Below are 12,782 nucleotides of genomic sequence, written 5' to 3'. Positions count from 1 at the left end.
GAAGGATAAGCTTTGGGCTGGTTCATCAAGTAACTAAGTCTCCTGACACGTACGTTTTAATAATTTAATATAATTCCATAAAGATGTCGATATGATGTATATTTTCCTATGCCATATGATATAAATATTTACTTCATCAGGAAATAAATTAATTATTTTGAGTTGCATGGTAATATTTTATTTCTTATCGTATTATATGTCATGTATTTGATGGTTGATGTTCTACCTGCTCAGCATGTGACGAAATTTAACGGATTTTCACGTTTTTAAATCTATTGGAAGTTCCGTTACTTATCGAATCGGACTAAAACGGACTATTATTTGACGAAAGATTGAGAAGATGTTTCACAGGCACGAGAAATCACAGGCTTGCTGTACTGTGACTGTGAACCGTACTCGCTATCGTTCATATCGCGCGACGCCATAGCGCTCCAGCCAATGGAAGCTTCAACCGCCGGAGTAGCCTACCTTTTATCCTAGTTACCTTGGAGTTTGTTAGTCTTCGGGGGCTGCTAAGGCGTTAAATCTGGAGAAGGTGGTAGGTGGTTTTCTATCGAGAAATTAGATTAGAAAGCGGGCATTCCTTCAGAGAACTACATTTCCCAATGGAGACCGTTCAGGCGGTGCATTTGGTGGTAGAGGTTTTCACATTTCGTATCATTAAATTTATTATATACAGTGCGGCGATAGGATATTTATTAAGAAAATGCACGTATGAAGCAAGTTCTCTCTTTTTCTTTTTTTGGTAGTAGCTTTACATAGCACCGACACAGATAGGTCTTATGGCGACGATGGGATGGGAAAAGCCTAGGAGTTGGAAGGAAGCGACCGTGGCCTTAATTAAGGTACAGCCCCAGCACTTGTCTGGTGTGAAAATGGAAAACTACGGAAAACCATCTTCAGGGCTGCCGACAGTGGGATTCGAACCCACTATTTCCCGGATGCAAGCTCACAGCCGCGCGCCTCTAACCGCATGGCAACTCGCCCGGTTCTCTTTTTTACTTGGGATCATTTTTGATAGCTTCGTACATAAAACATTGCTTCAAAATATGTATTTATTTATCAAGTTCTATTTTTCTCTTTACTTGTGAATATTATTGGAGACTCCGTACATAAGACTGGTTCAAAAATATATTTGAGAAACAAGCTCTATTATTGTTCTGTTTTTTTCTGTTAGTTTGCGAATATACGAATGTTTGCATTAATTTCACATGCCTGTGTTCAAGTTAATCATGCCCCCCCCCCCAATAATTACCCTAAGTCGGTGTTCCTGCTTCCACGCGCAGCCAAATGAAACGTGAAATAAAGCCAGCGCAACGGGCCAACTTCCTCTGGCGCCAAACGACGCGATAACTCGCCAGCAACACCCATGAACACTGCCACTCTGCCAGCCAGTCGACTGATGCCCCGCTGAGAACACGTGGGGAGGCGAGGTGGTTGGGTCCAGCAGAGGCAGGCACGTTCACATGGAACCAAGGCCGTTGACGGGCTATTAGCGTGGAATATCATACTCGCTTCATAGTGTTCACAATAACAACTACAAATACGTGGGTCGAGTCATAAGTCATGGCAACTATTTTTTTCTAGCGAACAGGAGACAACACCGAAAATCTAAGATATGCATTTGGAAACGTACGGTATGTACTTGCGTATGATGCCACTAGATGGTGTATGTAAACAACAGTGTGGGTCTAAGCATGTCCCCAAGTTCAGTGTGTGAGTGAGAGCGTCACAAAATGGAAGTCAACAAGCAGGAGCAACGATCGTATAATAAAATAGCAGTTCTGCGCGGCAGAAATGCTCGCCAATGCCATGCAGAGCTGCGAGAAGCATTAGGTGTGCATGTCATGCCCCATAGAACAGTGGCGAGGTGGGTGGAGACGTTCAACAAAGAGAACATCGTCACAGCATTTTGGAGAGAGGTGTCACTTGTTAGCGATACACATGCAGCGAATGGTATTCAGCGCCTGCCCCACCGCTGGCAACGCACAGTGGAAACCTTGGGTGATTATTTAGAAAGTTTGTAACCAGTGGAGACCTGTCCTTTGTACGTAGTCTTGTGTATTTGCTGTCTATACCATAATAAAACAATGTTTACCAATGGTCTGTGTTCTGGCACTTTCCTACGAGAATCTCCTGAAGTTAGAATTTGTCTTCAGGCAGTATGCATAAATACATGCCCTATATTTCCTGTTCGCGAGAAAAAAAGTAGTTGCCATGACGTACGACTCGACCCTCGTAATAAATTACAAAGGATTACGAAGATGGGCCCCGGCCCCTCTGGTCCTTACAGTAGATCCGCTCCAGGTAGGACCTCAAAATTGGGTCTCTTATTTCATCAGCATCAACAGCCTCTTCTTGTTCCAGAACCTTACCATGAACTCCTTTCGCTCGATACAATTGTTTAATATGTTTCTGCCATCTTTCTGCCTTGTCTTCTCTCCTTACGAGTAGTTTTCCATCTGAGCTCTTAATATTCATACACCTAGTTTTCCTACGAAACGAAGTGAAATAGAGAGCTGAAGTGGCAAGTATTAGTGATTCATCCAGATTGTTCGGGCAAGTCATGTGAAGAGGTGAGGAAGAGCCTATTAAGAGAACATGGAGAATGCCTGTCGCAGGAAAGAGGTCAAGAGAAAAAACAGAGGATAAGGTGGGAAGATGTACTTCTGCAGGACCCCATGAACAAAGGACTGACAAAAGAAGACACCTCGAACCTAAAGAAGTGGAGGAAACTCAAGAAGGCAGACAACTCTTAATATTGGACAAATGAAGAAGAAGAAGAAGAAGAAGAAGAAGAAGAAAAGGACATTCAGAACCTTGTCCTGTAGGATGTTTATCGAAGCAAAGCAAAGCTATATCTATGGAGGCTATGACGATCCTTGGAGGAGTGGAAAGTAAATGCTTCAACTATTCGTAACTTCGGTACGAATGAGCAGAGTAGTTCAACCGGTAGAGCGCTGACCTTCTGACTCCAAGTTGGCAGGTTCAATCCTGACTCAGTCCGGTGGTATTTAAAAGTGCTTAAATACGTCGGTAGATGTACCGGCACGTAAAGTAACTGTTGCGGGGCAGAATTCTGGCACTTCGGCGTCTCCAAAAACCGTAAGAATAGTTTGTAGCTCGTAAAATCGGCAACATTATTATTATTATTATTATTATTATTATTATTATTATTATTATTATTATTATTATTATTATTATTATTATTATTACATCGGTACGAACAGAGTAGTTAGCTCTACGTCCGGCAACCCCTGTGGGAAGGGGACGCAGATGAATAATACGCCAACGGTATCTCCTGCCTGTCGTAAGAGGCAACTAAAGAGGGTGACCAAGGGATGATAGATTTTGGACCATGAGATTACCTGTAATTAGTACCATCACGCGAGGAACACCATGGGTTTGTGATTAGTATCATCGTGGGTGGTTCACTATGGGTTTACAGTACCCGAAATTAGTACCACTATATGCGGAACACGATAGGTTTATGTTGCCTGTGACTAGTACCACTATGTCAGGAACACCACAGGTCTGCAAGAAGCCTGTGATTAGTACCACTATGTCAGGAACACCACAGGTCTGCAAGAAGCCTGTGATTAGTACCACTATGTGAGGAAGACCACGAGTATGGGCTGCGCCTGTGATTCGTACCACTGTGTGTGGAAAACCATGGGTGTGCGTTGCCTATGAGTGATGCCATTATGTGAGGAACACCGTAAGTCTGCGTTACCTGTGAGTAGTACTTTACCTGAGATCAGTACCACCATGTGAGCAACACCATGAGTCTACGTTACTTGTGATTAGTTCCGCTGCATGAGGTTCTATTTTACCAGTGATTAGTACAATAAAGAGGGACCGGTGACCTGGATTTTGAGCTCCTTTAAACACCAAGCATAATCGATTTAGGATTTTGGTTCGGAAACAATCCGTTGTTCAGTTTATACCATTGTTTAAGTTACTTTTTAGGGAAGATGAGGCATTGCAGTTCCGACTCACTGACTGTTTTAAGTTCATAATCTTTGTTCATCGTCGTCGTTTTGAAATCTAGCCAGTGGATGAATTTTGCAGTTAACTTTTAATATTGTGAGTTGGATCCGATAATTATTTTAAATCCATATTCATTCATTCATTCATTCATTCATTCATGTTTTGAATTCTGGTCAGTGGATGAATTTTGGAATTTTATATGTCATTACATTTCGTCCCATCTCGTACCGTTGGGGGCCGATGATGTAGATGTTACGCCCTTGGAATTCAAGAGGACAAATTGGGGCAAATATTCGTAGGGGATTTAGGGATTGGAATAACTTACCAAAGGAGATTTCCAATAAATTTCCAATTTATTTGCAGTCATTTAAAAAAAGGCTAGGAAAACAACAGATAGTGAATCTGCCACCTGGGCAACTGCCCTAAATGCAGATCAGTAGTGACTGATTGATAACAAGCATCATCATCATCATCATCATCATCATCATCATCATCATCATCATCATCATCATCATCATCTATATGCGGCCGCCTTTTCCCCTAGGAATTAACCAGGTACTCATTTTTGGTGCAGATTTGGTGAGCCACATGTTTGTGTGCTTCTCCTGAAGCGGAAATCTCATATCTAAATTTTTCGACCTTGACGAGGAGTCGAACCTACATCATTTAAGGTGACTCAATTACGCCGGTACCACCGAATTTTGGCAGCCCCTGTATATTTTACATAATATGAGATAAATCTGGTCCTTTCCTTGCTGAATATACTGTATCTAAAATAATTATTTACTTACAATGTCGCTATTAATTGAACGTGAAACCAAAATTAATATAATACGATATACACGATATTATTATTCGGCTCTGGTCATTTGTTAAGGTATTTCATTGCTTAGAAATTACTAGATGAACTTCTGTGATGCTACGTCATGAAAACGTTAAGGAACACTTGGTATCATTTGTCATACCTTGAAGATCTACTGAACCTGAATTCTTGGAATTAATACTCAGGTGTCTAAGCTTATACAGTAAATGATTGTATGTCTAATATATCGTATCGTGTATGGCTCCATGGTTAAATGGTTAGCGTGCTGGCCTTTGGTCACAGGGGGTCCCGGGTTCGATTCCCGACAGGGTCGGGAAATTTAACCGTCATTGGTTAATTTCGCAGGCACGGGGGCTGGGTGTATGTGTCGTCTTCATCATCATTTCATCCTCCTCATGACGCGCAGGTCGCCTACTGGAGTCAAATCAAAAGACCTGCACCTGGCGAGCCGAACTTGTCCTCGGACACTCCCGGCACTAAAAGCCATAGGCCATTTCAATTCATTTCATATCGTACATTGTATATCGTGTATCGTATACTGTATCGAATACAATAAAATTCATTAATGCGACGTGAGTGTTTCTTTACTTAGAGCCCGTACGAAAGCTATGTAGCCAAAATATTCCTTGACTTTCACTTACGCGGGGTACGAAGAAGAGGAAGCCCAAGAACAGCTCGACTCTATAACAACGTACCGACTCTACTGAGTAATTCCACAGCAAGGGCCTCATCAATGAGAATACATACATCGAAGACAAAACGAACAACAACAAAAACAACACAACAACCCGTACCTTTGGAAATGTTATGCTATTTTATATGCTAAATATTAAAGTTTCTAATAGGCCTACATTAGATTTCATCCGTCTTTCTAATCATTACCGTGCAACAAATCATCTTCTGTATTGAAATGGTTCCTTTTACTTTTATGTACCCTTTACTTTATGTAACAAAACCTCTCTTTGTCTCTCTTGTTCTAACCATCCGTACGGGTGCAGTGGCGTCATATAGCAAGCCCCTTGACAACCTGACTCCTGGAGTTCCTGTCCTGGGCATGGCGAATTGCTTGCTGCATATTCTCTCCAGTTAAACTCTTGAGCTGATCCACCTATCTCGATCGAGCACGTCATCTCGACCTTCAGCGAGCGACTTTCCCTACTTTCTCCATTCCCGTGGGTCTTTTGACAATGAACGTAGTACCTGAGCTGCTGCTAGTTGATAATTTGGATAACCTTATATTGACACCGAACTGCTTCAGGTTTGATTCGGTTCGGTGTGCCGTCGATTATTTGCAATATTATTCTAGTTTCATTATATTTCGAAAGGATCTGCGACGGTCTGTCATTTTTAAGCTCCAGGTTTCTGCTGCGTAGGTGGCACTGGGATAGATGAGTGTCCGCACAAGCGCAAGTTTCGTCCTTACAGTGATAGAGGTGGCTTTCCATACGCGAGTAAGCTTTGATGTGTCGGAACTCCTCGCCATTGCAACGCACCTGTGGTTCTCAGGGCAGTAGTTTCCGGAGTTGGCGACGATAGATCAGAGGTACTCAAAGCTGATAACCACTCCGTAGTCAGCAATCCTCGCGATGTCAGACAGGGCGTTCTGGGACCATGACTTTGGTCTTCCTGGTTTCCATACAATCTGCTGTATTTGTCTATCCTCTGCGTCTCTAGCTCATCTGTATCTTTCGCAGTTATCAAAGTGTCATCTCCGGATCGAAGATTACTCAACCGATTATGTGGTTGAGTGTTTTAGGTCACGTAGCTGTCATCTTGCATTCGGCAGATAGTGGGTTCGAACCCCATTATCAGCAGCCCTGAAAATGATTTTCCGTGGTTTCCCATTTCCACACCAGGGGCAAATGCCAGGCTTCTCCTGCGAAAGCCAGCTCTGTTCCGTATGTCAAGATATATAGGATAAGCCCGACAATTGGTCAAGGATTGATGCGGTAGTAATTGATTTTGCTAAGGCATTCGATCTTGTGCCACATGATATCCACATTAACAAATTAGCGCGTACGTACTTCGATATAAGAGTGCTCATATGGATACGAGAACTCCTCAATGGAAGATCTGAGGGTGCGCGCAGGAGAAACGCTATCTACTCCAGTAAACATTACGTCTGGTGTGGTTCGGTGTAACGTTATTGGGCCAATTCTTTTCATACTTTTCATGAATGATATGCCTGATTCGATAAAATCGGAAATGCGCCTCTTTGCTGATGATTGCGTCATATACCGGGAGATAAAGGCAGAGGAAGACGAACTGTTGCTTCAGCAGGATTAAGATACGATTGAAAAATGGGCGAGTGAAAATCCACAGCGGAAAAAGCAAGAATTTGTTTTTCAGTAAAGAAAAGAAAAAATGACAGGAAAGAGGGATTGCGGACTTGGAGGAGAAGGTGTTGTTGAAGTTGAGAGTTGTAAGTACTTAGGTGTTGCTGTTAGAAAAGACTTAAACTGATCAGAGCAAGTGGAGAATCATCATCATCATCATCATCATTATCTAAAGGCTTCGCCTTGTCGCTGCAACTATTGATCTCTTCTCTCTGCGATCCTTCTCATCTCTCCATAACCTTGGCATCCCATCATCTCAACTACCTCTTCAATGACCGGGCGAGTTGGCCGTGCGCGTAGAGGCGCGCGGCTATGAGCTTGCATCCGGGAGATAGTAGGTTCGAATCCCACTATCGGCAGCTCTGAAGATGGTTTTCCGTGGTTTCCCATTTTCACACCAGGCAAATGCTGGGGCTGTACCTTAATTAAGGCCACGGCCGCTTCCTTCCAACTCCTAGGCCTTTCCTATCCCATCGTCGCCATAAGACCTATCTGTGTCGGTGCGACGTAAAGCCCCTAGCAAAAAAAAAACCTCTTCAATGATCTTTTTCCGTGGTTTCCCTCCGCCTTTCTTTCCCATCACCTTGCCTTCGAACAAGTTCTTTATGAAGTCATTATGCCGGAGAATGTGACCGAAAACTGACGCTTTTCTCCTTTTTATCGTTGTTATTAAATGTCTCTGGGTGTTTATTTCTCTAAGCACTGCTTCATTAGTTTTCTTCTCAATCCAGCTAGTTCTTGTCATCTTCCTCCATAGCCACATTTCCACTGCCTCTAGTCGTTTCACGTCCTCTTTCAAGAGAGTCCATCCTTCACAGCCATATAGCAGCACACTCCAAATGAACGTTTTGATAAATACATTTCTTTTGTTCAGTATTTAAGGATTTATTAGTTGAGAGCTGCTTCTTCTCCTCAAAGGCTTTCTTACACAGGGAAATCCTTCTTTTTATTTCCACAGTGCATCTGTTGTCATCGGTAATAACTGATCCTAAGTAGCAGAACTTGTGCACCTGTTTTATTAAAATATTTCCAATTCTGAGAATGCAGTTAAGAAATCCTGGAGATCGTTACATTTTCTCAAGAAAGCTAATTCTGATGGCAAAAGTAAAGCTTATAAATGTTTGGTAAGACCGATTCTCGAATATGGATCTTTAATAAATTCCCTAGAAAAAGTTCAATGAAGAGCGATGCGTTTCTTCAACGGGATTAGTAGGAATACAATTAATTGGGAAAGTCTTGAATCTATAACAACTAGAGCTCGCCTGCGTGGTCTCTATAAGAGCTACACGGGAAGGGCTGCCTGGACTAGTATTTTCTTTTTTTTTTTTGCTAGGGGCTTTATGTCGCACCGACACAGCTAAGTCTTATGGCGACGATGGGATAGGATAGGCCTAGGAGTTGGAAGGAAGCGGCCGTGGCCTTAATAAAGGTACAGCCCCAGCATTTGCCTGGTGTGAAAATGGGAAACCACGGAAAACCATCTTCAGGGCTGCCGACAGTGGGATTCGAACCCCCTATCTCCCGGATGCAAGCTCACAGTCGCGTGCCTTTACGCGCACGGCCACCTCGCCCGGTGGACTAGTATTAGGAATAAGTTGGAACCTCCCTCCTACTTATCGAGAAATGATCACAAGCATAGGACCAGAAACCAGCATACTGGTGTGAGCAAGTTTTCCTTCGTAAAAATAGTCATAAGGGATTGGAATAAATTACCTGCAGCACTTTGGTAGATTCCCTTCCGGTATCAAATCTTTTAAGATCATTAGTGCTAGTGTAAAGTGAAAAGTAAAAGTTGTAAGTGATGGACACTGAATCTGTGATATCCTGCTGGATTTAGAATGTTAAACTAGTAGTATATTTTTTAATATTTTCTTTCCGTGGTATTTCTTGTTGTACTCTTGTTATTGTAGTTGTTGTTTTTGTTGTTGGGTAATTATGTTTTTAACTTTACTTTATTATTACTTGTAATGTGAAGCCAATAGTAAGCGCAACCTATAGTATTGTAAGCTGTAGTGTTAAGTACTGAAAATACTTAAGTTGTGTGTGAATTTGTATATAATTCTGCGGGATTTAGAATGTTAAACTAGTAGTATTTCTCGTAATATTTTCTTTCCATGGAATTGCTTGTTGTACTCTTGTTGTCGTTGTAGTTGTTGTTGGGTAATTATGTTTTAACTTTATTTTATTATAACTTGTAATGTTAAGCTAGTAATAAACTCAACCTATAGTATTGTAAGCAGTAGTGATAAACTCTGGAAATACTTGGGTTGTGTTTGTGTGAATTTGTATATGATGATGCTGGATTTACAATGTCAAACTAGTAGTATTTCTCGTAACATTTTCTTTCCATGGAATTGCTTGTTGTACTCTTGTTGTTGTTGTTGTTGTTGTTGCTGTTGTGTAATTATGTTTAACTTTTACTTTATTATTACACTACTGTAAGTGACTATTGACCCCGGAATATTTCCCAGTTGCGATGTATTTGTTAATAACAATAATTATGGCCACGGTCGCTTACTTCCCTCACCTAGCCTCTTCATATCCCGTCGTCGCCGTATGACCTATCTGTGTCAGTGCTACGTATAGCAAATAAAAAAGAAATAATTTTACTCGTTTGTCTGCTCCCCAATTGTAATGCCGCCATTCAACTCTTCAAGTGCTTTTCTCATGATGTTCTAACTATAGATGTTGAACAGGAGAGGGGAAAGGATGTAGGGAGAATAATCACTATTAAAGCTAGTTTTACTACAATACAGTATATAAAACTCTGTCTGTTATATACATATGCTCTTTGCCATTTGCGACTTTTTATTAGTAGGTTTTATTGTGTGTTATTTTGCAAGTAACGTGAGACTCACATACATCAAAATCAGCGGATTTGATCAATTGCAGCCACCTTTCATGAATAGTAGCAATGTGAAGTATGTGAATGAAAACATAAGGCAGATGAATAGCTCCCTCCATATATGACACATAGGCTTTATAGCTTTAACAGCATTATGCAATTTTAGCTTCATGTGTTTGACTGGAATTAATAGGCCATTATGTTTCCTGAATGCTTACAAAGCAACGATGCAAAATTCCTGACAGCTGATTCTCTTCTACAAACATCCACGTAATTTGACGGTATGCATGTTTTATACGTTATTAGTTTGTGTACTAACTGGAAATATCAAGAATTCATGCCCTGCTTTGCAATAATTACATAGTTTAATTTATTTAGAAAACTGCAATTTAAAACAATGTTTAGTGCGTCGTCGATACACACATTTGCGGCGGGACTGCGCTTGCCTTGTTGAATATTAAATACTGTAATTATAAACAACTGACCTCATCCCGTTAATTGTACTGCCACTTTGCATCTTCGATTCACTTGAAACGAGACTCAAATACACAGTTTCACGCTATGAATTAATAAGGATGTACATTTATTTATTGAGTATTAGCTTTTACCCACGGCTCCACCTGCGTAGACCAGTTTTTGCGAATTCAGGCAATTATGTTCTTTGAATTTCGTAAAAACTCACAAAGTGTAACACAAAGGTGTACCAGCTTTAGCTACTGCAGTGGAATGAATTTGAATAAACCTTAACTATGAGAGAGCCTCCGTGGCTCAGGCGACGCCGGCCTCTCACCACTGGGTTCCGTGGTTCAAATTCCGGTCTCTCCGTGTGAGATTTGGGCTGGACCAAGCGGAGGCGGAAGAGGTTTTCCCTATCAGCTTTCATTCCAGCAATGCTCTCCAGTATTGTATCATTTCAACTGTCAGCCATTAATCATTGTCCCAGAGGAGTGCGAAAGGCTTCGGCAGCCGGCACAGTTCCTATCCTCACCGCTAGTTGGGGACTTCATTCATTACATTCCTGACCTTGTCGAATGACTGGAAACAGCTTAAAGTTACACAGGCTATGGATTTTCATTTTCTTGACTATGAGAGGTTAGGCAGAAACCTTTGAGAGATAAGACTGTCATTAGTAAGTAATATTAAATATACGCAGCTGTTTTTTAGTTTCTTTACTTGTCACTAAATTACGAATAATTATATTTCTGAAAATATAGCTGGAATTATATAATTTTCAATTTATTAATATTAGGTATTGTTCTCGTCTCCATATGCTTGGAAATAATAATTCTGCCCTTACCATTATTTAAGATAGATTCCAAATCTAATTTGGTTCATATTGGAGATGGAAGAACGTTGCAAATTTTTAGGGCTCCTTACACACATGTGGTCTCGCAGAACGTTTCGTAGAATTTTTATACTCGATAATTCACACACACACACACACACACACACACACACACACACACACACACACACACACACACACACACACACACACACACAGTTTTAGGAGAGTGTTAAGAATAAAACACTGTTTTATCGATCTAATTTAATTCTAGGATGGTCCAAATAGTGCACTTCTTTCTTCTTCCGTCAGCTTTTGAAAGAATGGCCTGAGAGTGAGGTCTATATATCGATCAGCATTTATGGTTTCATGAAAATATATAGGCTCTATAATTCTGCGAGCACTTATTGCGCACCAAACTCCTATCTTTACATCGTGAAGTGGACAGACATGCAACTGGTGGGAATTTTCTGCATTCCAGTAGCGACTGTTTTGACTTTTAATGTAGCGGTGCCTCATCACTGAAAATAAAATTTCTGGGTTAACAAACCAAACGTGGTCGGACTGAAGCAACCAGTTAAAATACCGAACCCTAGAAAAACTGTCAGCTCCTCGTAAATGTTTAGATTTATACGGTTTGGCTTTTAACAGTTTTGTTGCTTTGTAGGCAGAAGATGTAAAAAATGGCGTGTGGCTTTTAGTGCAGGGATGTGTCCGAGGACTTCGGATCGCCAGGTGCAGGTCTTTTGATTTCACTCCCGTGGGCAACCTGCGCGTCGTGACGAGGATGAAATGATGATGAAGACGACACATACACCCAGTCCCCAAGCCAGGGGAAGTAACCAATTATGATTAAAATTCCCGACCCTGCCTGGAATCGAACACGGGACCACTGTGACCAAAGGCCAACACGCTAATCATTTAGCCAAGGAGCCGGACAGGCAGGAGATAATGACACATTAGCTTGTACGGCGAGACACGACAGGGATTTTGATGGAGTTCTTTCCTAGATAGCTGCTATTTCATCAATCTCTTTCTCTGTTAAAACAATTCGTCTCCTGCGTGTTTCCTTTTTTATAAATGAGGCCGGTGGTGCGGAACTTCTTCACTAAATTACGTACCGTATTCCTATGGAGAGGGCGGATGGCAGACAATTTGCAAATGATTGAAAGCGGCACACTCTAACAGAAGAATGCTTCGCATAGCACATCACAATGAATATGCGCTGTTCTACTGTACCCATCAGTCATTAACCACACAATATATTTTATTCATACAGAAACTACGTTATATCAGAGTTAACACAATGAACACACTATGAGTAGGGCCTACCACAGATATTAAACTATTGCAGTAAAATGAAATGGCGTATGGCTTTTAGTGCCGGGAGATCCCAGAACTGGTTCGGCTCGCCAGGTGCAGGTCTTTTTATTTGACTCCCGTAGGTGACCTGCGCGTCGTGATGAGGATGAAATGATGATGAAGACAACACATACGCCCAGC

This window comes from Anabrus simplex, chromosome 1 (assembly GCF_040414725.1).
Source record: "Anabrus simplex isolate iqAnaSimp1 chromosome 1, ASM4041472v1, whole genome shotgun sequence".
NCBI lineage: Eukaryota > Metazoa > Arthropoda > Insecta > Orthoptera > Tettigoniidae > Anabrus > Anabrus simplex.
Note: the sequence above shows the minus strand (reverse complement) of the source record.